Genomic DNA, 26,267 nt, shown 5'->3' on the forward strand with positions numbered 1-26,267 from the left:
GGCACCTGTGACTCAAAGGAGTAGGGCACCGGCCCCATATGCTGGAGGTGGCGGGTTCAAACCCAGCCCTGGCCAAAAACTGAAAAAAAAAGAAAGAATGTTTATTAGTAGGATAGATAGAAAATATACTGAAATTTGCACAAAAACACACATAGCTAAATTGTTACTCAGAAATGTATTTGAGAATTTATAAAGTATTAATTCTAAAACATGTCTATGTAACAAACATAAAACCAAGTCAAGAAAAGCAAATACAATGTGATATGATCAGACAATATCTGATTTAAGCTGCAAATGTAAATAGACATGAATATATATGAAAACTACACACAGATTGGCAGGGATTCCCTGATGTGGAATCATGAAAAATCATGTTTCTGAAATTAGTGAGCCGATACACATTTTTTAAAGGGTCTGTGTTAGAAAACAAGAGTTAATAAGTTTAAGTTATAGTTTTACAATAAATGTTGTATTTGTGTTGAGCATAATCATGTTGAGAGCTAAACATTTGTTAAAAGAAATTGAGCACCCTGGGCTCTCTTTCTGGGGTGAACAAGAATGACTGGGTTGCAAAGAATATGAAGAAGAGAATATTCTATTAAGATACTATTTGTTACCTGACAATGTTTTATTAATTACTTGGATACAACACATCATTTTTTTTTTTTTTTTGTAGAGACAGAGTTTCACTTTACTGCCCTCGGGTAGAGTGCCGTGGCATCACACAGCTCACAGCAACCTCCAACTCCTGGGCTTACGCAAGTCTCCTGTCTCAGCCTCCCGAGTAGCTGGGACTACAGGCGCCCGCCACAACGCCCGGCTATTTTTTTGTTGCAGTTTGGCCTGGGCTGGGTTTGAACCCGCCACCCTCGGCATACGGGGCCGGTGCCCTGCTCACTGAGCCACAGGCGCTGCCCTCATTTTTTTTTTTTTTTGAGACAGAGTCTTGCTATGTCACCCTCAGTAGAGTGCTGTGGCATCACAGCTCACAGCAACCTCCAACTCTTGGGCTTAAGTGATTCTCTTGCCTCAGCTTCCCCAGGAGCTGTGATTACAGGCACCCACCACAATGCACAGCTATTCTTTTGTTGTTGTTGTTGCAGTTGTCATTGTTGTTTTAGCTGGCCCGACCAGCCTCTGTGTATGTGGCTGATGCCGTAACCACTGTGCTATGGGCACCGAGCCACATCATCTTTTAATAGTATGTCTATAATTTGGGGATTTAGCTTCTCATGCATCCACTCCTTCATTTACTTATCCATTAAATTGTTTAAATTAGATGACAGAGAAGAGAAAATAGTTTGTCAGATCCAGGGGTTAGACTTGTTCTGGTCTTTTTTTTTTTTTTTTTCACCCTTTCCCTCTCTCTTCCTACCTATCTAACTTTTCTTTTCCACCATTTGTGACAGGAAAGCACCTAAAACAGAGAAAAGAATAAGACAGCGATACCAGGGTGATCTTGACTCCGGTAGCCATCTCATTTATTTTTCTTTTGCTGCTGTTTTTTGTTTGTTTGTGTTTTCCTATTTTTTTTTTCTTTTGCCTCCTGCAGCAAGAGTTAATTTCCTGCACAGTCATCACTGAATCTGTCTTTGTAAGATAAAATACACATGTATATGTCACATGTGTTCCAATGGCTATTCTATATCCCTTACTGGCTGCAGAAGAAAATAACTATGTACACCAGCCAAAAGGAGACCACCACTTGCTGGCAGATCTCCACACGGGATCAGCTTCTCTCGGTTGTGGGTCAGTGACTCAGGGGTCAGAAGGTGATGAGCGACCGGCACGGCATGACCGCATTGCTGATAGGACTCTCCATATCTTTCCTGCCGCTCCTGCACAATGCACCTTGCACTGCGAGGATGTTGTAAGGCATCAATCCAGATGTGGCCTCGGTGCCCCTTCTCCTGGCTGACTGTTGCTGGCTGCTCACTCCTCAGATCAGGTTTACATGTCCTACCTGCATCTCCCTCAGAGTTATTTGCACTTTCAGAAGAAAATTCTGTTTAGGCTTTCCTCATCCACTGAAGACGGTAATGAGCAAAAATGAGTACAATAATTTGGTAGTTACTGGAAGACTCGTAGATCTCCAGAAAGTTTAAACAAGGGCAAGACAACATCAATATTTCTAGGAAGTCTCTCTCTTTAAAGGCTGAGAATACCTAAAATTTCAAAAGGAGAGGTGTATTTACCCTGCTCTCACAGGTGGTCTGCCTCAGTTCATCTCTCATGCTTCTAGACCTGTCATTTGCTCCTGGATCCAGAAGGGGGAGAACTGATGTCCCTTCTTCCAAACAATATTACTTTACTTTCTTTGTTTCTCAGTTCCTCAAAAATTCCATTAACTTATACCTCCCCAAACCTGTCAATGACACTGACATTGAACTCAAATAAATGAATTAAGTAAAATAGAAAAAAATCAAACAAACTAGTGGTCTATAAATACACAAACAATAATAATAAAGTCTTATGGAAAAGAAAAACATGTTACTATGGCTACAAAATAAAACAAAATACTTACCAATAAACTTAAGAAATATGCAAAGACTGCAAATGTTAAAACATTCCTGAAAAACACAAAAATAAGCTTCATCAAATAGAAAGGCATCAATTCTAACTCAGCATCATAACAATGTCATGCATAATTATCTCCTTTAGGTAATTTATAAATTTAATATGATTTCAATCAAAATACCACCATTATGGCCAGATGCAGTGGCCCATGCCTGTAATCCTAGCACTCTGGGATTTCAAGTTGGGTGTATTGCCTGAGTTCATAAGTTCGAGACCAGCCTGAGCAAAAGTGAGACCCCATTTCTACTAAAAACAGAAAAACTGAGGCAAGAAAATCGCTTAAGCCCAAGTTGGAGATTGCTGTGAATTATAATGCAACAGCACTCTACCCAGGGAAATAGCTTGAGAGTTTGTCTCCAAAAAAAAAAAAAAAGAAAAAAAGAAAAAAAAAAAAAACACTCCCATTTTTTTCCCTTAGAGTTAGATGAATTTACTCAAATGTTCATATGTAATAATAAATAATTGCTTGTAAAATCACAAAACAGAAGATAAACTGTAGGTGACTAATTTAACAGTTACTACAAAGCTTCCATACTTAAAAGAGTATAATATTGGTCTATTAATAAGTTAATAAATAGGCTAACTAAAGATAATAGCAAAGTGAAAAATAGACCATGTTCATATGGAAATTTAGTATGTGCTAACCATGATGGAAGTTCAATAGAAGATGCTGGGGAAAAAATAATTTTTGTGGAAGAAAAAATGTTAAAACCATACTTCACACCGCTCAAAGAATAAACTCCAAATAAATCAGAGAATTAAATGTAAAAAAATCATAAAATTACTGGAAGAAAACATAAAAATACCTTTACATTCTGAGTATAGGGACCATCCTTATAACTATTATCCAATATCAGAAGAAAAAGAGGTAAATTTAACTATCTTAAAAAATATATATTTCTACATGCTGAAAATATACCTAAAACAACAAATGCAAACAAACCCAAAACATAAATGATAAACTGGGAGAAAATACATACAAAGCAGTCATAGAAAAGGGAAATAATATTGTTAATGAATAGAACACTTTTAAAAATTGGTATTAAAAAGGCTAAAGAAAGGGTAGCGCCTATAGCTCAAAGGAGTAGGGTGCCAGCCCCATATGCCAGAGGTGCTGAGTTCAAACCCAGCCCTGGCCACACACTGCAAAAAAAAAAAAAAAAGGCGAGAAGAACATAGAAAAAATGGACAAAAGTCTCAAATAGATCACAGATATATAAAAGTCCAACATATGTGTAATTTCTAGAAGTAAAGGAAGGACCTAAATGTATTTGATGGGAAAAATGGCAAGACATTTTGGGTGGTGCCTGTGGCACAAGGAGTAGGGCGCTGGCCCCATATATGTGGGTGGCGGGTTCAAGCCTGACCCTGGCCAAAACTGCAAAGAAAAAAAAAAAAAGGCAAAACATTTTCTGAATTTAATAAAAATCATTAACCTACAGATCTAAGAAGCACAATAAATTTTTCAAACAAGAAAAATACAAAAAAAATTATGCAAATTTCTAAAAACTAGTAATAAGGAGAAAATCTAAAAGCAACCAGGGGGTAGGAGAAGGAATATGTAATAGATTCATGTTTTGATGTCCTAACCCCAGTAAGGCTTTCAAAGAGGTAATTAAGGTTAAATAAAGTTACCTGTGTGGGCTTTAATCTAATCTGATTGTCAATCTTATCGAAAGAGGAAATTTGGACAGAGAGCGTTATCAGGGAAATATACATGCTGAGAAAATGTATATGGCTGTCTGCAAGCCCTGGAAAGAAAACGGCCTTAAAAGAAACCACTTGCCAACACTTTCACCTTCAGCTTCTAATCCTCCAAAACGGTGAGAAAATTTCTGTTGTCTAAGCCTTCCAGCCTGTGATATTTTGTTACAACAGCCCTAGCAAACCAATGCGTATAAGAACAGAGAAACAAAAAATGGCCTCAGAATCAGCTCTTCATCTCTGTACAGTACACAAAGGGATGCCTTGCAGGCCATGCTGCCATCAACAGCTTTGGGCATGAGGAGAGCACAGAAGGAAATGGAAATAAATCACAGGTGTAAAAAAGATCTTGTAACCTTGTACCTACAACATGCCCAGTATTGTCTAAAACATGATCCTAAGCACATTAGTTCCACAGAGTGCTAACAGGTCTTCTTTGAAAAATAAGAGAGATGTTAGAAAATGTTATAATTGGCTTTAAACCAAATACTTGTCTTAATTCAGGAAAATTTATCTACCAAACATAAGACAGGATGCAGTGAATTTCCACTGAATAGCCAAAAAACAATTTAATTCATCTATTTGACCTTAGTAAATGTTCAGTAATGGTATCTAAAAACTTCAAGAAAGAAATATATTTTCATCCTAAACATGTCTGAATAATGTTGATCTAATCAAAAGATAAAGTCAAGTATTTGCAATATCTTTAGTAACTCTTGATTGAATGTCTTCAAATCTTTGCTTAATTATGACTAGAGGTAGGAAATATCAGGGAGAAAAGAACAATATTTCTGCTTTAATGAGACCTTTACATATAATTAAATGGGCTTTGAACTACATTTCAGGACAAGGGAAAACCAATTCCAGGAGGATCTCATACTTCTAGTTTGACTGTTTAATATATAATAAGGCTTTACTGGTATTTTACTGATCATCTTATGAAACCATTTCCTGACTAAATTCACATTACAGTGGTCTTATGGTAAATAAAGGATACAAAATATATCTAAAAATTTCTTCTACAGGCAAACCCAATTGCCTGCTAGTTAGTATTCTAGTATAACTTTATTATGATTAGAAATAGACAGCTCCACTTCTATTTTCTTAAATTATTTGATGAAGGATTTCTGAAGAACTGTGTTAATTCTAAATTCCATGAATTTTGCTTTTGCTGTATTTGTTACTAATTCATTTGAGTTTAACCTGCCGTAAGTTCACTGTGGTTTTAATGAATCCAAAGACTCCCATCTGGCACAGAGTATCATTTGTTTGCTCAAAGTGACCTTTATTTCTGCCAGAAAGAATACTATACAGATGACACGGTTTTTCTGTTTCCACGCTACTATTTGTTAAAGAAAAAACTTAGACTGACATATTTACTTTTTAAAGCACAGAAAATGTAAATGGTTTTATGAGATTTAGTTTCATAAGTATTGCACTCTCCATCTCAATTATTTAAATATGAATAAAAGCAAATTCCATCAAGATTGGTATGAAGCCAATGCTTGCTCTAATAAACAGATTTATGAACAGGATTCTTTATAAGGTAAATAAATGGCTGAGAGGGAAGGGAGAGAGAGTTGAAATAAACCACATCAAAAACATCCTCATAAAATCACAGAATATTAGAACTTGCAATTTCTGTACAAACTTAGTTTTCAGATAAATGGACTGATAACTAAATATTAATAGTTTAACTGATTTGTAAAGATTGTACTAGTGGGAGATTCTGTGGGATCATCTTTGACCTTGAATAATTGTGTGCCAAACGAGCACCATTACATAATTAGTTCATTTGAAGTATATTTCAGCACTTAGGAGTTTGAAATGGAACTTTGCATTAACATTTCCTGTAGTTGGTTTCTCAAGACTAAGGGTAACAAATCTTTCCTAATGGCAAAACATGGCTTAACAAGATTATTTGCTTATAAACACGCGTTCCCTCCATGCAATACTCCCCTTCCAGTGACCTCTGCCCAGTTACCCGTGGGATTTTCCTACTCCCGTTCAGGGACAACTTTCTGCTACTAAATTTCAGTTTTCCCATTTGTAAAACAAGTAGCATAATAACTTTTACTACCAAAGCTGTTAGTAAAGTGAATTTTGATCTAGTAGGTAAAGCATTTTCCAAGTTGCCTAGAGCACATTAAGTTTTCAAAGTGTTTGCTCTTAATTCTAAGAAGTCATTTTATTTAGAAAGCAAGATAGTTCTATTAAAAACCTCTGATTTATAGTTGGCTTTCAGTCTTGCATTTGAAGGAAATAAGAAATAGTAGGCAATTAAGCAACAGAAACCTGTCATTTGCCTTATTTTGTCAGCATATATCTGTCATAGACTTGTCATATCTGATTATTTAATTTGACATGAATTAGAGGGCAGAAAAGAAGTAAAAATAATTTTTTGTGAACATTGGTTGGGGTTTTCTTGTGGCATCAAAGCATACATACAACAGAGTCACATATCTTATTTCAAATGTAAATATCTTTTTTACAAGAAATTCTGTTTGTCCTTTATCCTGGAAGCACTACTAATGCATGTGTAAAAATCTAGGCTTTTTGGTTTGTTTGTTTGTTTGTTTTTTGGTAAGTCTATTTTTGCTCCTAGTTGTTACTTTTCTTTATAAATTTATCTCATAACATTTTTCTAAATTTCAAATTATAAGTGTTTGACAAAATAATTATTCCAAATAATGAGATAACCATTTATGTAACTCCAGGTCAAAACTCATTAAAGCTTTTTAAATTGATGACACTATTATAAGTGACTCTCATCTGCTTGATTTCATCCAACAGACTGATACATTGAATACTTGAGTACAATATATTGATACTTGAATTTGGAACTGAGGAAAGAGTAAAGATAGGACTATAATTTGGGCTGTATTTATTAATCCTGAACGGCAGTGTAAAGTCTGCCCTAGGTTAGCTCAAAGCTAAAGTAGCCATTGTTGCCTGTTCATTTAGTTATCGCTTTTTACACAAGACATTATCAACCACTTTAATGGACTATTGTCCTCTTCTGCTCCTCCTCCCCTTAATTAGGAACTTCCCAGCACCAATGTCTGAGATACAGTTGAGTCCAATTAGCTTGATTAGCAGAACGTGACCAAAAGGAGGCTAGTCCAATAACAATGAGTGACCAGTGCCCCCACTGAACTGTTTCCCTGATAACTTGAATAAGGCATTCGAAGAATGTGGATTTGCAAGCTGGGTAAATTTTTGTAAGTAATGCTAGACCTTTTGGTAGGAGATATGTCCAGAAAGCAGAATGAGAAATAATGTGACTCTGGGGAAATGGAAGGAGTGACTACCTTTGGCCCTGATGACTTACAATTTGTGACTTCAGTGATGCTCAGCTGTGCTTTTCCTCCAGATCCTGTCAATACATTTCATCCTTATTTAGACAGATTTCTGTTCCTTGTCACCAGAGAATCATCAACACTAGTACTCTTGGTGATGCACTTTGCAAGGTGATCTGATGGAGCCCATGAATGCACAGTCATTTTTTAATAAATCAACATATGGGTCTATGTTGTCTGTGTAGATTCAAATGTTCTCCTCAGTGGCTTACATTTCACAGTTTAATTGCTTGGAAAGTCAGCAAAATTTCACAAAACTTTCTTACAGATGAACTCCTGGAGTTAAGCAGTGTTGTAAGGATTTGTCTAAAAATATTACCATAAAGTATTAGGATGCCTTCACAAGACAACAAAGTGACCCTAATGAGAGTAAATTTCTATTGGCTTAGATAGTAAATACCAAACGCTAACTCTGAATTCATGAACTTCTATTACTCATACACTCTTTGAAACTGAATGTAATGTCCAGATAGGTAAATAAATGTTTAATAAAAATTAAGATAGTCATTTTTGATACTGAATTTAACATGAACCTGTCATTTCTTTTACCACAGGAAGATGTTTGCTGCTCACGGAGTAAATCTAGAGAAGTAACATAAATGGCAGAAGGGATCTAGATAAGTGCAGGCTGGTTTGTGAAGCGTAAGAAAAGCTGTATCAGGTACAGTTTGGGATTCAGCATTCTCACACCGTTCAGCTTCTAAGCCACAATCACTCAGAAACACTTGCCACTTGTAAAAAGCACCATGATTCAGACATTTCAATACCATGGCAATAACATCCAAGCCAATTCCATTTCTTACCTTTTCAATCTCAAGGATGGAGCTACCTAGGAGCCAACATTCAGAAGGAAATTCCCAGATAAGGACATCAAAGATTTAAGGAAAATACAACAGCTGGTATTTCTTATTTGGAAAAACGATTCATTTGGGCTATAAAGCTGTCTTATTTGAGACAATAAAGTGAGAAAACAGGTATCACATCTTGGCCAGAGATTAATATTTATTTTTTTGTTCTTAGGGACCCTAGAGACCAATAGAAGGAATTATTCTTGCTAGAGACTGGCTACATTTCACTATAAAACACTTTTTTAAAAAAAAATTTAACACATTTTTATTTAATTTTTTTTAAGCAAGGTTGCCAGATGCAGAGAAATCTCTAATAGAGATTAAGAGTAAAAATATTTTTGATATCTGGATTGTTGGTTCCTGGAATTGGTATGTGGCATGGAATTGCAAGTCACAGAATCTGTAGCATTTATGTTAATTTCAATGTTTATGTGTGGGTCTCGTGTTCTCTTTTTCTCTTCCTCCCCATTCTTATTTGGGGCTAAGAAAATGATTTGATTCTTTGTTGAGATCAGGTCACACTATGGCCAGATAAGAAGAGAGAACAGAGACTTTGTGATGTCTTAAGAAAAAGTTTCTAAAAAGAAAAGGATGTAGGTTGAAATTTGGCTTCTAATATAGGGATTTGAGAAATGCTGATGACACGGGACTAAGCAAAGAGCTTTGGCTACTATGAGATTTGGGAGAAAAGCCCAAGACATAGATCAGATTGAGTCTTAGTGGGCTGCTAGAGGCAGAGATTATGAAGGTTTCATAGCAAAAGCGGAGGGATAAAAAGACCTTGGATTCTACAGGGCATAGTGAAAAGCCATGATAATAAAGTTAATTGCATAGCAGAATTTCCTCCTTACAACTGAGTTTAAATTATGAACTCTACATAATATGCACAGATTGATATCCTGAGCAATGTTAAACCAAGAAGATTTTCTTTTGTCTCTTGTCTGTCCTTCCATTTTCACAGAAAACAATATACTATGTGTCTCTGCTCTGAGCTTCGATTGTGCTGTTGTGATATGCCGGTCTAGTGAAGCTAAATTCCAGGATTTTATTTTAATACTTTTGGAATGCTTAGCTAGAGTATATGTCTTTCTGCTGGAAGTGCTACTTTGAAGAGTTATGTAAACTTAAAGCTGCTGTGAACTACTAGGTTGAAAGACCTGGCTGTGAATGAAGCTGAGCAGGAGAGTGGAGAGTCTCAGAGGGGGGCAGAGGGAGGGAGAGAGAGTTGGTGACACAAGTTGAGCCCCTAGATCCAGAAACATCATAAGATGCTCTGCTACCAGGGATAGTACACTATATATTTTGATATGAACTGGTTAGAGTTGAATGATACCATCATTTTCTTTAAAATCATTTCTTTTAAGAACTTGCATTTTTCTCCTGAATTTTTTGGGTAGGAAACTAGTTTGGTGACAGTCTTATATTATCTGTTAACCATTTTGCATTTTGAAAAAAATGGGACAACATGAGACCTGGGGTTGAATAAATCCAACCTTGAAAATGTTGCAGGTGCTGGTTGTTTACTGTAGAAGTGGAGACTAGGAAACAAACTAAAATTCTGCCAATGGCCTTGAGTTAGAATCTGTTTGCTGAGAAAGAGAAAAATCAGAGGGAGATTAATTTTAGTTTTTTTTTTATTACAGTCTAAAAAATAATTAATTTTAAATATAATTTGTCTGTGAATCCTTAGTAAGGAGGAAGGTTCCAGTTTGGAGGCATTTTCTTTAACTGGCATTGTAGTTTTGCCACCATGTGGGACTAATTGAAAAACCTCCTCTGGTGAACATGGTTGAAAAATGTGGCTAGGCATACTTTGCTACTCATAATAGATTAGGAAGTGATTTTTTGATTTAGTATTTACTGCAGCCTTGGAGATAACCTAATTAATGTCTATTCAGATATGTTTCCAAGGCAAAGACACAATGGTCAATTTCTCTTTTCCAGGAAGGTACAAAAGAAGCAGTTGCATGTATTAGGGGAGCAGAGATGAAATGAGAGCAACAAAATTAGCCTGATGCACTTTGGAATCTCATGTGTTAAGAACCAAAAGTGTATGGGTAGTGCCTGTGGCTCAAGGAGTAGGGCGCCGGTCCCATATGCCAGAGGTGGCAGGTTCAAACCCAGCCTCGGCCAAAAAAAATAAAAAAAAGAACCAAAAGTGTATAGGAGAAATGACACTTCTCAATCTTCATTCCATTCCAGGTCCGTCTTATTTCCGTAGACTTCTGAAAATAATAATGAAGATAAAATATAACCCATGGCATATAATTCATATCTATAATCAGGCATTGTTCTAAGTATTTTACATATATTTACTTATTTAATCCTCATGAAAGCCCTGTGAGGTGGGTGAGTAATTTTATTATCCTAAATTTCTGCATGAGAAAACAGCATAGAAAAGCTAAGTAATTTGTCCAATGTCACACAGCCCATGAGAGGTAGAACTAGGATTTGAATATAGGTGGTCTAGTCAGCAAATTCCTTGCTTCTGTAAAGGACAAGGAGGTGCTAATATGGTAGAATAAAATATGTGGCATTAATACGGGCTGTATTTAACAGACAGTGGGTCACTGTGCTTCTTCTGTCGTCTCTGGTACACTGCAGCTCTATCAGGAAATGGATTCACAGCTCTCACGTGGGATCCAGATATCTGTCTAGCTAACACAATCTCTCACATAGTCTCTCTCTCCATCCTGCCTGCCCTTCATCTCTCTCTTTCTCTCCCTCTGTCCTCACTCCCCATCTCTCCATCTCATTTTCTTGTTACCACTAAGACACCTCTGTACATGCTAGTCCCGATGCTAATATTTAAGAGCAAAGCAAGATTCCCCTCAAGCTTTCAGCTCAGATTCTGTATAGATTCTGTGTATCAATTAAGCTTTTACCAGAAATTTGCACTGACACCTTTATAGATATGAATTAAAAGATAATTTTTATTCCCCTTTTTATTGTATGTTTGTGCATAATTATTTGGAAAACAGGTGGGATTGATCATGATTGACTGGCAAGGCACGATTTGAGTACACTATATTGGTTTGTCTATTGTGTGTGTGTGTGTGTGTGTGTGTGTGTTGTAAAGACAGAATCTCATTCTGTAATCTTGGGGGTGAGGGCCATGGCATCATTATAGCTCATAACAACCTCAAACTCTTGGGCTCAAGCAAGTAGCTGGGACTACAGGTGCCTGCCACAACCCTTGGGTAATTTTTCTATTTTTAATAGAGATTGGGTCTCGTTCTTGCTCAGGCTGGTCTTGAACTCCTGAGCTCAAGCAACCCTCCTACCTTGGCCTCCGACAGTGCTAGGATTATAGGCAGGAGCCATCACACCCAGCTGTTGTTGTTTGCACCACAGAATGGTATCAACCCCCCTTGATTTCTGTGTTAATTGTCCTTACATTGATCAAGTTTTTTGTAAATATTTAAAACACAATGTGAATAGTTGCATTGGATTCATTGATCATCAGATGGTATTCATAGCTGAATATGAAAAAGATATGAAAGTAGTTCTTGTATTTGAGTATGTGTGTATTTTAAAATGACAGGGTGAGAAGTTCCTTGATTATTTTACATTACCTTGTAGCTATACCTTACTGGTTGATTTTAGCACCATAAAAAAAAACTGATTTGATTTGCTAGTGTTCAAAGAGAAGGCTATTTGTTAGTGGTTCAAAAAGAACTCATTTATATATCATAGGCCAGAAGTAAATAGATTAAAAAGTAAATCAAGTAATAACACCCTCTGGGGCTTAAACATTTTTAACCTGCTTGGAAAACTTGGGTTTTAGACCTTTTAAGTTGTATGTGGCTAATGAAAGACTATATTGTCCTGAAAAGTGAAATATGCTACATTACTGAGATTAATGACATAAAGTCAATGCACATTATTGGTCGAAGACCACCAAAAACACACCTGTAGTATAAGTTGGATTTATTGATGTTTGCTTCAGAAAGAGAGCCTAAACCATGGAAACTGTAGGTACTTGAGTGCTAAGGTTTGAATGTTTGTGTCTCTTCCAAAATTCTTGTTGAAGCTTTACCCCCAATACAATGATATTAGGAAGTGGGAACTTTTGGAAAGTGTTTAAGTCATAAGGGATCTGCCCTCACACATGGATTAATACCCTTATAAAAGGATATTAGGCTCCAGGGAACTAGCTATGTTGGTTTCATCCTTCCACCTTCTCCACCATGTGAGGAAGCAGGAAGAGCCACCATCAATGAAACAGAGAGAAAAATTTTCCAGATACCAAATCTGTGGGCTCCTTGATTTTGTACTTCCTTGACTCCAGAACTGTGAGAAATAAGTTTCTGTGGTTTATAAATTATCCAGTCTCAGGTATTTTATTATAGCAGCACAAACACACTGAAACCAAAAGGTAATAGAAGAGACTTCTTACAGAATTTGGGCTTGTGAGATCAAGAAAGACAGAGTTCTAGGAAGCAGGGCTTTTCTCTGCTTTAGGTGGAGTCAGGAAGGAATAATTCTACGATTGGGTATTTTAATAAATTTTATCTCTAAAGCCCCCCAAATGAAGCTAACATTATAACTGATTTAAAATTTTAAAAGTCAGTCACTCATCTAGGAGAGGTAATTGTTGATATATATATTTTTATTTTACAGTAACCTGGTTTGTATCTGTGCTCAAACATGATTATGAACTGGTTATGATTTTGTCATACTTTACCATGGCTCAGAGTGGCCTTGTATAATGTTAGTGATCTGTAGCATCATTCATATTCAATAGAAAACTATCATGAACTCAATGTTGGTGCCAAACATCTCCAGGTAGCTTTCTTTTAAAGGATGGCATAACATAAGAGTAGAAATAGAGATAATTATTATTTGCTTCTTCTTCTTTTTTATTTGAAACACAGTCTCACTTTGTCACCTTGGGTAGAGTACCATGGCATCATAGCTCACAGCAACCTCAAATTCTTGAGATCAAGTGATCCTCTTGCATCAGCCTCCCAAGAAGCTGGGGCTACAGACACCCACCACAACACCTGATTATTTATTAGAGATGGAGTCTCACTCTGGCTGAGGCTGGGCTCGAAATCCTGAGCTCAAGCAACCCACCTGCCTTGTTCTCCCAGAATGCTAGGATTAAAGGCATGAGCCACCACATATGGCTATTATTTGCTTCTAAGAAAAATATTGGAGTTTGCTATTTCCTCATCTGAAAGTATAGGAAAATAAATGTTTGCTCAGAGTGGTAAAAGAAATACCATGATTTTAGTCTAACCATATATTCAATAGCCCTTTCCTTCAAAAAAGAGTGAATGGTGCCAATTCCATATCCCTATCCTTAACAGTCACCATTTTCTTCTCGTTAGACCACACAGTTTTCACTGAAGGGAGACCACTGTCTTAGGAAAACAATGAATATAACAGAAGCCTTCTACAATATGTAAATTATTCTATCTTATCAAAGAACTCTGAATTTAGCAATGTGATATACCAATATCCCCAAATCTTAGTGGTACTTTACTTTCTGTAGTTTATTTTTAAAATCTCTAACTCTTCCTTTTGTGTGTGGGAACATTAGAAGACCCCAGTAGTGAAGTCAGTTTCATAATAGAACAATATGCTTTACAATGCCTTCTTCACTTTGTATTAGTTGAGGGCAAGGTCATGAATCAATGTAGTTTAAAGTTTTATTTAGGCTATGCAGTACTTTTCCTCTATCAAAATTTTAATTATCAGGCTAATACTTGAGAGGTCTCCTAAAAATTTTTTTCTTTTTAAAAATCTTTACCTAGGAATTCAATAATAAAAAATGAATAAAACATTGTACTTCATTGAGATGAATAATGGACTGTTCATTTTTAACATTTCTTCCAATGCAGCCTCTTTCTTTTAATTTTAACAAAGGTCACATACAGGTTAGCTTGAATCTTTTAGAACATACTAGAATATGGTGTTCTTCCACTGAACACTTATTTAGCCATTTATCTAGGTTTTTAGACCTTCAATCTAAAAAATTCATACAAATGAAGTATCATTTGTCATTATTTACAAAAGTAATGTAAAGGGTTCCTTAGGCAATTATCTATTCAGTAATAGGGTTTAGAACAGTCTACTTAGTATTGTGTAATCCTTTCAACGTGTTAAAAGGATTATAACGTGACTATATTTAATCTCTTTGCATGGGTATCTGATAGAGTGACTATTTCATTCATGTAACACGTTAGACTCACAGCATACAGAAATTGCAGTCGCAGAAAAATAAGTAATTTTTACAAGAAAAATGATGCTTTCAGTTTCCCAGAGAGCCTTAACTTTGTCTAAAACAATTCATTATTTGTGTGTGTGTAATTTATCATTAGATTAGATGAGTTTCCTTTTAAAAAAAAAAAAAAAACAGGGGCCTTAAATACTTAATAAAACTATTGAGTTTTATGAAGCCTCAGGGGAGAGATTGCATAGTTCACTAGAGGTACAAGAACAAAACTATTCACTAATAAATCCTTAGAATATATTATTTAATTTAATTAGAGATGGTCTGGACTATTATTTTATCTCTATTTCTGTTTCTATACTTAAATTCAACAAATTCAGATGAATTTGTGAAATTCTGGCTTATTAAGATATTTTGCTGATTTGAAATAATTTTATCTCTTCATTCTAAGTCAAATATGATTCATGATTAACCATTAACTCATGGTTACTTTCCAATTCTCCCTCAGAACCACAGCTGAATGCTACCATCTTGATCACTGGCAGCTGAAATTAATTGTAGAACTATCCTGAGCTACCAGAGTCACTGATAACACAAATATTTTAAAAGAACTATAAACTCATCATAATTTATAGATGAAATAATAGGCTAAAGGAGAGGGCAAGCCACTTTTATTAGGTTTTAGAATGGGATTTAGAATATAGTCTAATTATCTCAGTTAGGTGATATTGTTTATTGATGTAATGTTCTTTATTATCATTAACCTATTCTCTTCAAATATGCAAATAGCATTATCTTTAGAGATTGCTGGGAATGTTTAAGATGTTTTTATTGTTAACAGAAGATACTGCCATAACATTACTATTAAATTTTTAACAACGAAAAAGATTTATTGTAAGCATATAGTTTCTCATAAGTAACATTACTAGAGGCTAAAATGATAGAGGAAACAGATATAAGCATTCTAGTATATAATAGAATGAATTAAAACTTAAAATATAGTAGTGTACTAATGAAAAAATTAAATGTATTAGAAAACATGAATTGGATACCAGAGACAGTGACATAGTCACAGTTACTGATATGATACAAGAAAGGGTACAAAGGGCAAGGAGAAGAAGTAAAGGAGGGAGGGTTGGGCTGCAGGGACCTACAGAGGAGTTCTCTGCTAGTGCAGGACAAGTATTGGAAAGGACGTCTTCCTATCGGTTACTCAGAATGATCTTCTGTCTTTCACAGTCCAGACAGTGCTTGATTTATGTTCCTCATGTAATGGCATTTGGCTTCCTGCTTATACAGGCTGGCGTCCAGCAAACTTGGGGTCACATAACCTCCACCTATAGGTTCAGCTCTAACTCAATCTATTGGATGATTTTGGTCAAGGCATGTATAAACTATGAAGATGCATGGATTTATAGCTTGACAGGTCAGTATCAAATTGGCTTTATTGTTTTGTTACTGAAACCTTGTTCGTTTTGCAGGGCTCTGTTCAGGGCAGGGCTCTTTGTGAGTTGGCTTAGCCTTGTCACCTGTATCCACTATTCTTACTTGTCCCATTCTTCATGAAATTACCTTACAACTGACAGAGAAAACTCAACTCATGCTATTTAAACCGTAATGGAGATTTATTGTTGACAGCACTGGAAGATTTGGGTTAATTTGAGTTTCAGAGATTGTTTGATTCAGCAGCTCAGTGGGATCATAGGGCATGGTTACTTTTCCATGTCTATCTTGTCTGCCCTGTGTCAGTGTAATTCTGGTTTAGTTAGCTGCTCCAATAGATGAATCTTGAATTATTAGAGGGTTTACACAGCAATCCAACTTTCTGTTCACATCATCATCTAACATGAATGTTTCTGCTTGAGACGCCTTCCATTTTGCCATTTTGGGACTCAGACTTCTCCCCACAGGTGGTTCCACTCTTGTCAGACGTCTCTTCACTCAGTTGATGGACAGTGAAAGAAGCATGGCAGAGGTATACCTCCTCTTATTTTGCCCAGAAGTGTCACAGCATTTTAGTTTATATGTGTACTGCAGTTGCCAGAATTTAGTCACGTGGACATGTGATATCTCTAAATACAAGGGATATAGAAAAAGTCTTATAGCCATCTCCAGAAGAAACAGGAAATAGGTTTTGGCGACCATATAGCATTCTCTGCTATCATTGACATCCCAGTTAAGGGAGAAATGGCCTTAGCACTTATAGGATCCACACACTTGCAACAATACTCCATCCCAAACTGAAAACTGGGGTGGTTTCTGTCAACAAAGTGAATAAGAATCAGAAAACCTCTTTTATAGAAGCCCTAGCACACCTGCACCTGTCTCTTATTAGCATAATTGGAGTTTTAAGCCAATTATTGAGCCAGACTCTTTTCTATCTAGTCTGGGGAAATGTTTGTTGCTTCACCAGCACCAACCAATGTCCAGAGAAATGGGACTACTCTTTGCCAAATCAACCCTTCTCTTGGCAATAGGGCCGAGTCATCCTCACCTGAAGAACAGGGGGTACATGCAGAAAGGTGGGTTGCCATTTTGTGATGTTTGCTAGAGGGAAAGGAGGAACATGTATTTGGTTAGAAAACAACTGTGTCCATTACAATGCCTAAGTCCCCATTTCTCTCTCTCTCTCTGGCCAGATTTCTCCCTTAATCCCCAATCCCATACCCTGTATATCTCTAATCAGGGGATTTTAAATCCAACCCCAAGTTTCCAGTGTAGACCATTAACTAATATGTCTAAGTATCAGTGTGCTTTTTCCTTCTAAGTCTCTTAATTCCATGCTCTACCACGTGGGAAGATGTCTGCTGGGTTCTGCTGACAGCATCTTCCCTCCATGCTCTCACCCCTATAACTCTGCAAAACCAAATGATTATGTCTTTTTTTTTTTACTTAATTTTTATTAAATCGTAACTGTATACATTTATGGGGTACAATATGATGATTTGATATACAATGTGGAATGCTTAAATCAAACTAATTAACATAACCATCACCTCCCTTACTTATTTTTGTGGTAAGACATAATACACTCTTACTTATTTTAAAATCTATATATGTCTTAATAGTACCAATATTTTCTGATTTTAATTCTTGCTACAGCAAATTTGGCCTGTCATCCTCTAGATCTGCAGCACTGAAATTCCACAGGAGCCTGGATAGAGACTGATAATCTTGTCTCATGACTTAAATAACTGAGATCTGATCATCTCCAATTTTGATAAGGAATAGAAAGTAAGAAAAAAAGACCATGGGAGAGGGATAGAGGAACTTCTATGTATTAATGCTACTTGAAATAATTTTTATTTCTTACATATGATGAGCCAGGCAACAACATCATGCCATATCGATTTTTCACAGAAGCCCTATGTAATAGATAATATGCATTTGATTGTTCTTTGATGAGGAAATGGAAGCTTGGAGAGGCTACACATCTTCCTCAACATATTTCGACCATGAGTATTGGGGTCAAGATAAATATCTAGACTACATGACTGTGACACAAGACAAATAAAAGGTAGATTGGGACTTCAAAGTAAAATGTACCAACTTATCAATTTTATCCATAATTGGACATTTTCACTTTAAAATCAAGTTATCTTTATTCATTTATATTCATTGATACGCTTAATATTGCAAGACACTCTGCTAAGATGCATGAATGGATAAGAGGGTAAATAATATGTGGGGTAGCCTGATAGCCCAAAGAAACTTCTTATATAAATATAGGAAAAGTAATATATTAAATGGGATATTTATATATTTAAATGCACTGAATTGAATAAACAAAAAATATTATCTATTAAATATATAAATATGTTAAAATACCTAAATAAATGTCACACGTATGTCAGTAGATTGATGGACCACTTACAGGGAATAAAAAGTAAATAAGAGATGGGGAAGCCCAGAGTTGAGCACAGATCACTTCTAAGAATTTCACAAAGAGAATACATCTAGGAGGGGCATAAAGTCAAGGAAGAGTTATTGCCTATTTTGTGGTTATTATATTTGTAATGTAAGGAAATTGAACAAGTGTGGATTCAGATGAAAGAACAAGGAAGAAGGGAGAGGCTGGAGATGAAAAAGAAAAGGAGGAAAAAATTCAATTACTGTACAATTCAATAGTTTTAGGTAGATTTTTACTAGCCTATAGTTATTGATTTCTAAGTGAATATATCTATTCTATGTGTTTGTGTTTTTTTTTTGTTTTTTTTTTTGTAGAGACAGAATCTCACTTTATCGCCCTCTGTAGAGTGCTGCAGTGTCACAGCTCACAGCAACCTCCAACTCCTGGGCTTAGGCGATTCTCTTGCCTCAGCCTCCTGAGCAGCTGGGACAACAGGCGCCCGCCACAACGCCCGGCTATTTTTTTGTTGCAGTTTGGCGGGGCCCGGTTGGAACCCGCCGCTCTCCGTATATGGGGCTGGCACCCTACTCACTGAGCCACAAGAGCCGCCCTATGTGGGTTTTTTGTCTTGTTTGTTTATTTTTAGCTATTTTAATCTCCGATAGGTCTTAGGCCCAGAGGGCTGAGTAATCACGCTCCTCTGTGTTCAGGCCATAGCGTCTTCATCTGTGTGTCCGCGCAAAGGTCTGCTCTGACTGTATTGACTATGCATTTATTTTTCTTCATTTCATGTCCCACTCCCAATTCCCTGCCTTTCTGATACACTAGCAGGCAAACTATTCACATCACTTTAATATATTTACTTTTGTTTTATTGGGTGGTTGCAAAGTTTGTATTATTGTTTTGTCGGTTTGTATTTTGAAGCAATTACAAGGGGGTTGCCTCTGCTATTTCATTTTGGCTGCGTCTCTTTTTTCCCGCCCTGTACCCTATCTTTATAGTTACTCGTGTTGCTGCGTGTGCTCTTTTTTCTTTTACCTGCTGCCCTGTACTCCCTGGTGTGTATCCTCCCATTTTATATCCTGCTTTCTGAGGGATAGAACCACAGAATGCCTCTAATTCCCCCCAGCATAAATCATTCTGCAAAGGACATCCTCTTACAGGTCCCCTGTGTTTCACTCTGAGGATTTCCTTGGGATGTGCAAATATTGAGAAAAGCTTTTTCATTTTCTCAAACAGATCTAGTGAAACTTTAGACTGAGAACATAATGAATATATGAATTAATTTAGGGATAATTAATACTTTTATAATAACTCATCTCATCCAAGGATATGAAAAGTATGTTCAATTACAGTTTTTCTCTGTATATGCCTTTTATATATTTGATTTAAATAATGTTTAGAGTATTTATTAGTTTTTCTTCTTATTGTATCTTATTTCTACCTATAATATCTTATTTTTATTATGTTTCCTTTTATTGCTGATGTAAAAATTCTGTGTAACTGATTTATATTCAAAAATGAGTTCAACTCTTATTTTTTAAAATAATCTATCAATTGATTCCATTTTTATCCTAAAAGATAATAATGTAATCATTTTTTGAGACAGAAGCTCAAGCTAATACCCTGTTTCCCCGAAAAAGACAGTGTCCTATTTTAAGGTGTGCTCCCAAAGATGCGCTAGGTCTTATTTTCAGGGGACATCTTATCTTTCCTGTAAGTAGGTCTTATTTTCGGAGGATGTCTTATTTTCAGGGAAACAAGGTAATAATGTAATCTTTAAATGAGAAATTAGCTCTTCCCTTCTAATACTTAGAATTCTTGCTTTCTCTTTCATTACAGATTTTACCTAGAATTCTAGTATTGTATAAATTGATGTCAGTGATAATAAGGATCTTTTCTCTAGCTCTGCATCGTAAAAAGAAGACATTATATGCCTCTCCATTATGCTAAATTTTGCCATAGATTTTTTTTATACAAAAATCTTAACAACTTAAAAAAACTTTCTTCTCTTTCTGGGTCACCAAGAATTTTCATTATAAATATCAAATGTTGGGTGGTGCCTGTGGCTCAGTGTGTAGGGTGCGGGCCCCATATACCGAGGGTGGCATGTTCGAACCCGGCCCTAGCCCCAGCCAAACTACAACAAAAAACACTGGGCGTTGTGGCCAGTGCCTGTAGTCCCAGCTACTCTGGAGGCTGAGGCAAGAGAATCGCCTAAGTGCAGGAGTTGGAGGTTGCTGTGAGCTATGATGCCACAGCACTCTACCGAGGGCAACAGAGTGAGACTGTGTCTCTTAAAAAATAAATAAATAAATATCAAATTTTTTTTATACTGATTGAGATATTCATTTGTTTTAGGCAAATGTCTTTTTTGCAAATGGCCAGAGAATAAATATTTTAGTTTGCAGACCACACACATTCTCTGTCATATATTCTTTGGTTTGTTTCTTTGTTTATAATCCATTAAAAATGTAAAAACCATTCCCAACTCAAAAGCCATATAAAACTAAAATGGATTGAACCATGGGTTGCAGTTTATCAATCCCTACTTTAGATTTCTAATCTGATAAATTAGGAACAAATTGATAGCAAAACATTCTTGGATATTGGAATTAACACTCTACTTGATCATGTCACATTTTTAAAATAACATTTTTGATTTGGTGATCTAGTACCATACTATGCATCTAAATATCTAAATGTAATAGCTGTAAAATTTTATTTTCTTGTAATGTTTACCTGTGAATCATAATCTAAACAATATTTATAAGTCTAATATTGGGTTTAAGGTCATGAAGTTGCTACTAATAAGATAAACTTTACTAAACTGCCACTTAAAATAAAATTTATCCTTTTCCTAGAACTTGTATAAGATAGTGGTTAACAAATATTTAACAGCTTAACTGAATTATCCTATAAAACAAATGGATGCAGGTGTCTTGAAAGGGGATATTTTGATTAACATAGCAATTGTTTAATACTATTATTGAGTTTCATATTTATCTTGATCCAAATATTGGATCAAGAAAATTTATTTCTTGTGATTTTATTCATGTGATTTGGTTTTCAGATTTGTTGGTGAATAGTGATTTTTAACAGTCTTTTGCTATTTTTTAAATTTTCGCTGTTTAAGTGGTGATTTTCTGTTTTCATTTTATATTTTGTTATTTACATCCTTTTCCCATTTCACCTTTCCTTTTTTCTTAATCAGATTTCCCAGCTATATTATTATGTTTTCAACAAATGTGATTTGAAGTCCATCATTTTTTCTATTCACTCTTCATTTCACCCTTTCTTCTCTTTTATCTTTGTTTCTCACCTTCCTCTTTAAGTTCACTTGTTTCTTCTATTTCTAACTTCTTGAGTTGAGTATTCACTTCATTAATCTTTTCTAACTCCTATAAAAGTATTTAAAGCTATCAATATTTCTTCAAATGTGGCTTTAGCTGTCTCCCATAAATTCTGACTTTAGATTTCTTTTTGAATATCACTTATATACCTGTACCTATATCTATCTATCTAATGATGTATCTCATATTTTTTTCATTATTAAGTTGTAAATACCTTGAGATTTTCTTTATAGTTTTCTAGGTTTGCCAGTAGATCATTTAGCAATATGCTAATTGGTTTTCAAAATATATGATTTTTCTCTTTGTTGTTATTTTTTTCTTGCCAATTTTACTTCACTTCAGTAGAAAAAAGAAAGTCTAAAATACTAATCCTTTGGGATTTATTTAAGCTTTCAGTATGGTCTCATCCATGATCTTTTTTTTAACTCCCTGTGTATTGTGGGAAAGAATATGTATTTAATGTCTTTAATACATATTTAATGAAGAATATGTATTTAATGTTGAGTAAAGCAGGAAAGATAAATAGAAGTTAAATAGGTAGAGAGATATATTAGCCCAAGATTTTTCATTGTATTCTTCAAGTCTTTAATATCTATGAGAATTTTGGTCTACTTTTTTAATAAATTTTTTGAGACAGGTATTCTAGAAAGGTACTCACTATAATTGGTGATTTATCACTTTCTTCTTGCTGTTTAGTTTGTTATTGCTTTGGTATATTTGGAATCCATATTCTTAGATGGGCATATGTTTATGACAGATACATCACCCTGCTCTACTCTATCATAATTTTATAAGAACAATTTTAGCATAAAAGCATATTTTTGTCAGACACTGATGTAGTTTCCCAAGCTTTCTTCTAGGTTCATATTTTCCTGGTATATCTCTTTTTGGTTTTCACCGTGTTTCAGTGTTTTTAAGTGGATCTCTAGTAGGGAACTTATCAGTGGATTCTGTTTGGGAACCTAACCAGAAAGTCTAAATGACTACAACTTAATTTTACTCAATATCAGGAAAATTTTCTGATCAGGGTTTTACCTTTACACCCTTTAAGGAAAAATAAATTCCAACCCCAAGATCTGGAAGGGGAAGTGGAACCAGAGCAGAAGGTGCAAATATTTCTATCACGTTGGCAGGGACTTTCCACTCCCTGGTAATTATTCCATCCCCACCATTATCAACATTTTAGTATGCTATCGCCAATTTTCAGTAATAAAGAGTGGGAAATGATTTCCCAAAGATAATGACAGAGAAATAAAAGCAAAAATTTTTCTCACCACTGACTTTGGTGGCAATTTTCATCCAACTCACCATCCAAATACACAATGATTAGTTCTTAGATTTCATGTTTATACTTTGCTTTTATAATTCCTTCAAGAATAATTGTATGAGAGAGAACAGAGAGTCATGTTTGTTCACATTTTGGCAGTGATTCATTTTAACTATTTTAGGCAGAAAACTAGGTCAATAGATCTTGGTGTTTTTTATAATCTTGCATTGCATAGGTATTGGCTGTGAAGATCAGCTAATTTTACACTGCATTCACTCTAACTTCTTATACAACTATTTGTCACATATCTGCCTTTCCTCTGGCATGGTGCAATTATCTTGTTATCCTATTATGGCTCTAGAAATTTGACCAGATATTGTCTGTAACATAGAGTGCTTTGCTCAAGTTTGTCATAGAAAGCAAATCAATCCAGGGTTTTGATGACTGTTTAAATTCTTCAAAACTTTTGTTAATTTATATAGTTCAAAAATTGTAGTTTAATGTTTATAGTAAAGTTACCATGACTATGCAAAATGAATGTACACTAGAGTGGCCTTCACGAAGTGACTTAAGAAGTTATCTAGAAATAACAAAATAATTTCTTTGTAGTAAGAAGGAAAAGGGTATATTGATTATGGAGAAGAAAATAAACATGGCAAGGTGAAAAAATAATGAATGTTTTTGTCACTCATGCAAACTGGAAAAATGTATATGCCATGTTTTAGTGGTTTTTGAAAAACAGGAAAGAGAATTTAATGAATATTGTATGGACCCAAATGTGGGAATAAGATTGAAGAACTTCCTCAACATTTGCCATTCTAAAAAGGAACAAAAAAGTTCACAAGGCAGGAACTTGGCAGAGTCTGCATAGTAAAAAAAAGGGAATTTTCAATTTCAAATATCAATCACTGAATTAATGTTGAATTTTCAAGTTTGTTGATTACATATGCTAATGTCCTTATGTGATATTAATACTACTGAAGTATATGTGAATGCAAAAACCAGTAGGTTGAAAGTCACAGATGTTGTGATAAATTATTATAAAATCGTCCCAAATAATCATTGTAGTCCCTTCCCACACTGATTCTAGGCTGTCTTTATGACTTGGACAGAAGTAACATTGTCTAAGTTATAGGCATAAATCTCAAGAAGACTTTCAGCACCTACTTTTACTTTACAGCACCCTGAGACTACATAAAAGAAAGCTTGAGCAAGCCTCTTAAAGATCAGAGAGAGGACGTGGATATGAAAGATTTATGAGGACAAGTAGAGTCCCAGTTTCCCCCCAATCTATTCTACCCATCACAACTGAAGCACTAGTCATATCATATTTAATGGAGAAAAACAAAACATTTCCCAGCAATGATGCCCACTGTAGCCCTTGCTACTCAACAGAGCACTGGAATCCTCGCCAATGCAATCATGCACCAGAAGGAAATCAATTGTACTCAAATGGCAATAGAGAAGGTCAAACTTTTGCTCTTTGCTGATGGCATGATCTTATACTTGGAAATCCTCAACAATTCTGATAAGAGACTCCTGGAAGTGATAAATAAATTCAACAGAGTCTCTGGTTGTAAAACTGATGTACACAAATCAGCGGCTGCCCTGCACACCTGCTGGACACATGTGCCGCTTTTGCGCTGTTCCACTTCCCCTTCCAGAATTATTTCTCCCCAAGAGTTTAAAGATAAGACCCTGATCATTAAATTTGCCTGATATTGAGCAAGGTTTACTTATATTCATTTAGACTTTCTGATTAGGTTCCCTACTACAGATCCACTTAAAAACACCAAAACACAAAGATTAAACCAGGAAAATGTGAGCGTCAAAGAAGCTATGTGAAGCTATATCAGTACCTGACAAAAATATACCTTTATGTAAAAATGGTTCTTATAAAAAATAGAGTAGAGCAGGGTGATGTATCTATCATAAACATATGCCCATCTAACAATATGTATTCCAAACACACCAAAGCAGCAGCAAAATAAATAGCAAGAAGAAAGAGATACATCACAATCATAGCCGATTTCTAGAATACCTTTCTCGAAAAAATGATAAACAAGTAGAACAAAAGGCCTCTCCATTGTACATTCCTTTTTCATAGTCATGGTAACTTTACTAGAAACATTAAAACAAAAGATTTGAAGAATTTAAACAGTCATCAAAACCCTGGATTGATTCGCTTTCTATGACAAACTTGAGAAAAGCACTTTATGTCATTCTATAAAAAAGACACTTGCATTCAAACGTTTATAGCAGCACCATGCACCATCACAAAGATGTGGAATCAATCCAAGTACCTATAAATGTGTGAGTGGCTATAACATGTGGAATATGTAGACCATGGCGTATTACTCAGCCATAACAAATGATTAACTAATACACTTTTTTTTTTGGTAGAGACAGAGTCTCACTTTGTCACCCTCGGTAGAGTGCCGTGGCATCACACAGCTCACAGCAACCTGCAGCTCCTGGGCTTAGGCAATTCTCCTGCCTCAGCCTCCCGAGCAGCTGGGACTACAGGCGCCCGCAACAACACCCGGCTGTTTTTTTTTTGTTGTTGTTGCAGTTTGGCCGGGGCTGGGCCCGAACCCGCCACCCTCAGCATATGGGGCCGGCGCCCCACTCGCTGAGCCACAGGCACCGGGGATGGAACTAGAAACCATCCTCCTAAGTAAAGTATCACAAGAGTAGAGGATAAACAGTGCATATGCTCACTTTTAAGATGGAACTAAATAATCACCACACATGTGCACATATGGTAGTAAAATTCAATGGAAATCAAGTAGGTGGGAGCAGTGAGGGGGGAATGGATGAATTCACACCTAATGGGCACACTGTACACTATCTGGGGGATAGACACAATTGTAACCTTGCCTCAAGCTGTACAAAAGTAATGCCTGTAACCAAAACATTTGTACCCCTGTAATATTCTGAAATAAAAACATATAATGAAAAAGAGAATATTCTAAATAGTTTTATGGTAGTAAATTATACAATTTAAGAAAAGAAATCTAATATGGAAATAATTGATGATTAATAATTCAAGCCTTTTTACTCTTATTTTCTGTACAGTAAGGTTTATGGCATAAGCTACTTTTAGCAAGTTTTTGGCCTTGAACCTT

The sequence above is a fragment of the Nycticebus coucang genome, chromosome 1 (genome assembly GCF_027406575.1).
Source record: "Nycticebus coucang isolate mNycCou1 chromosome 1, mNycCou1.pri, whole genome shotgun sequence".
NCBI classification, from domain to species: domain Eukaryota; kingdom Metazoa; phylum Chordata; class Mammalia; order Primates; family Lorisidae; genus Nycticebus; species Nycticebus coucang.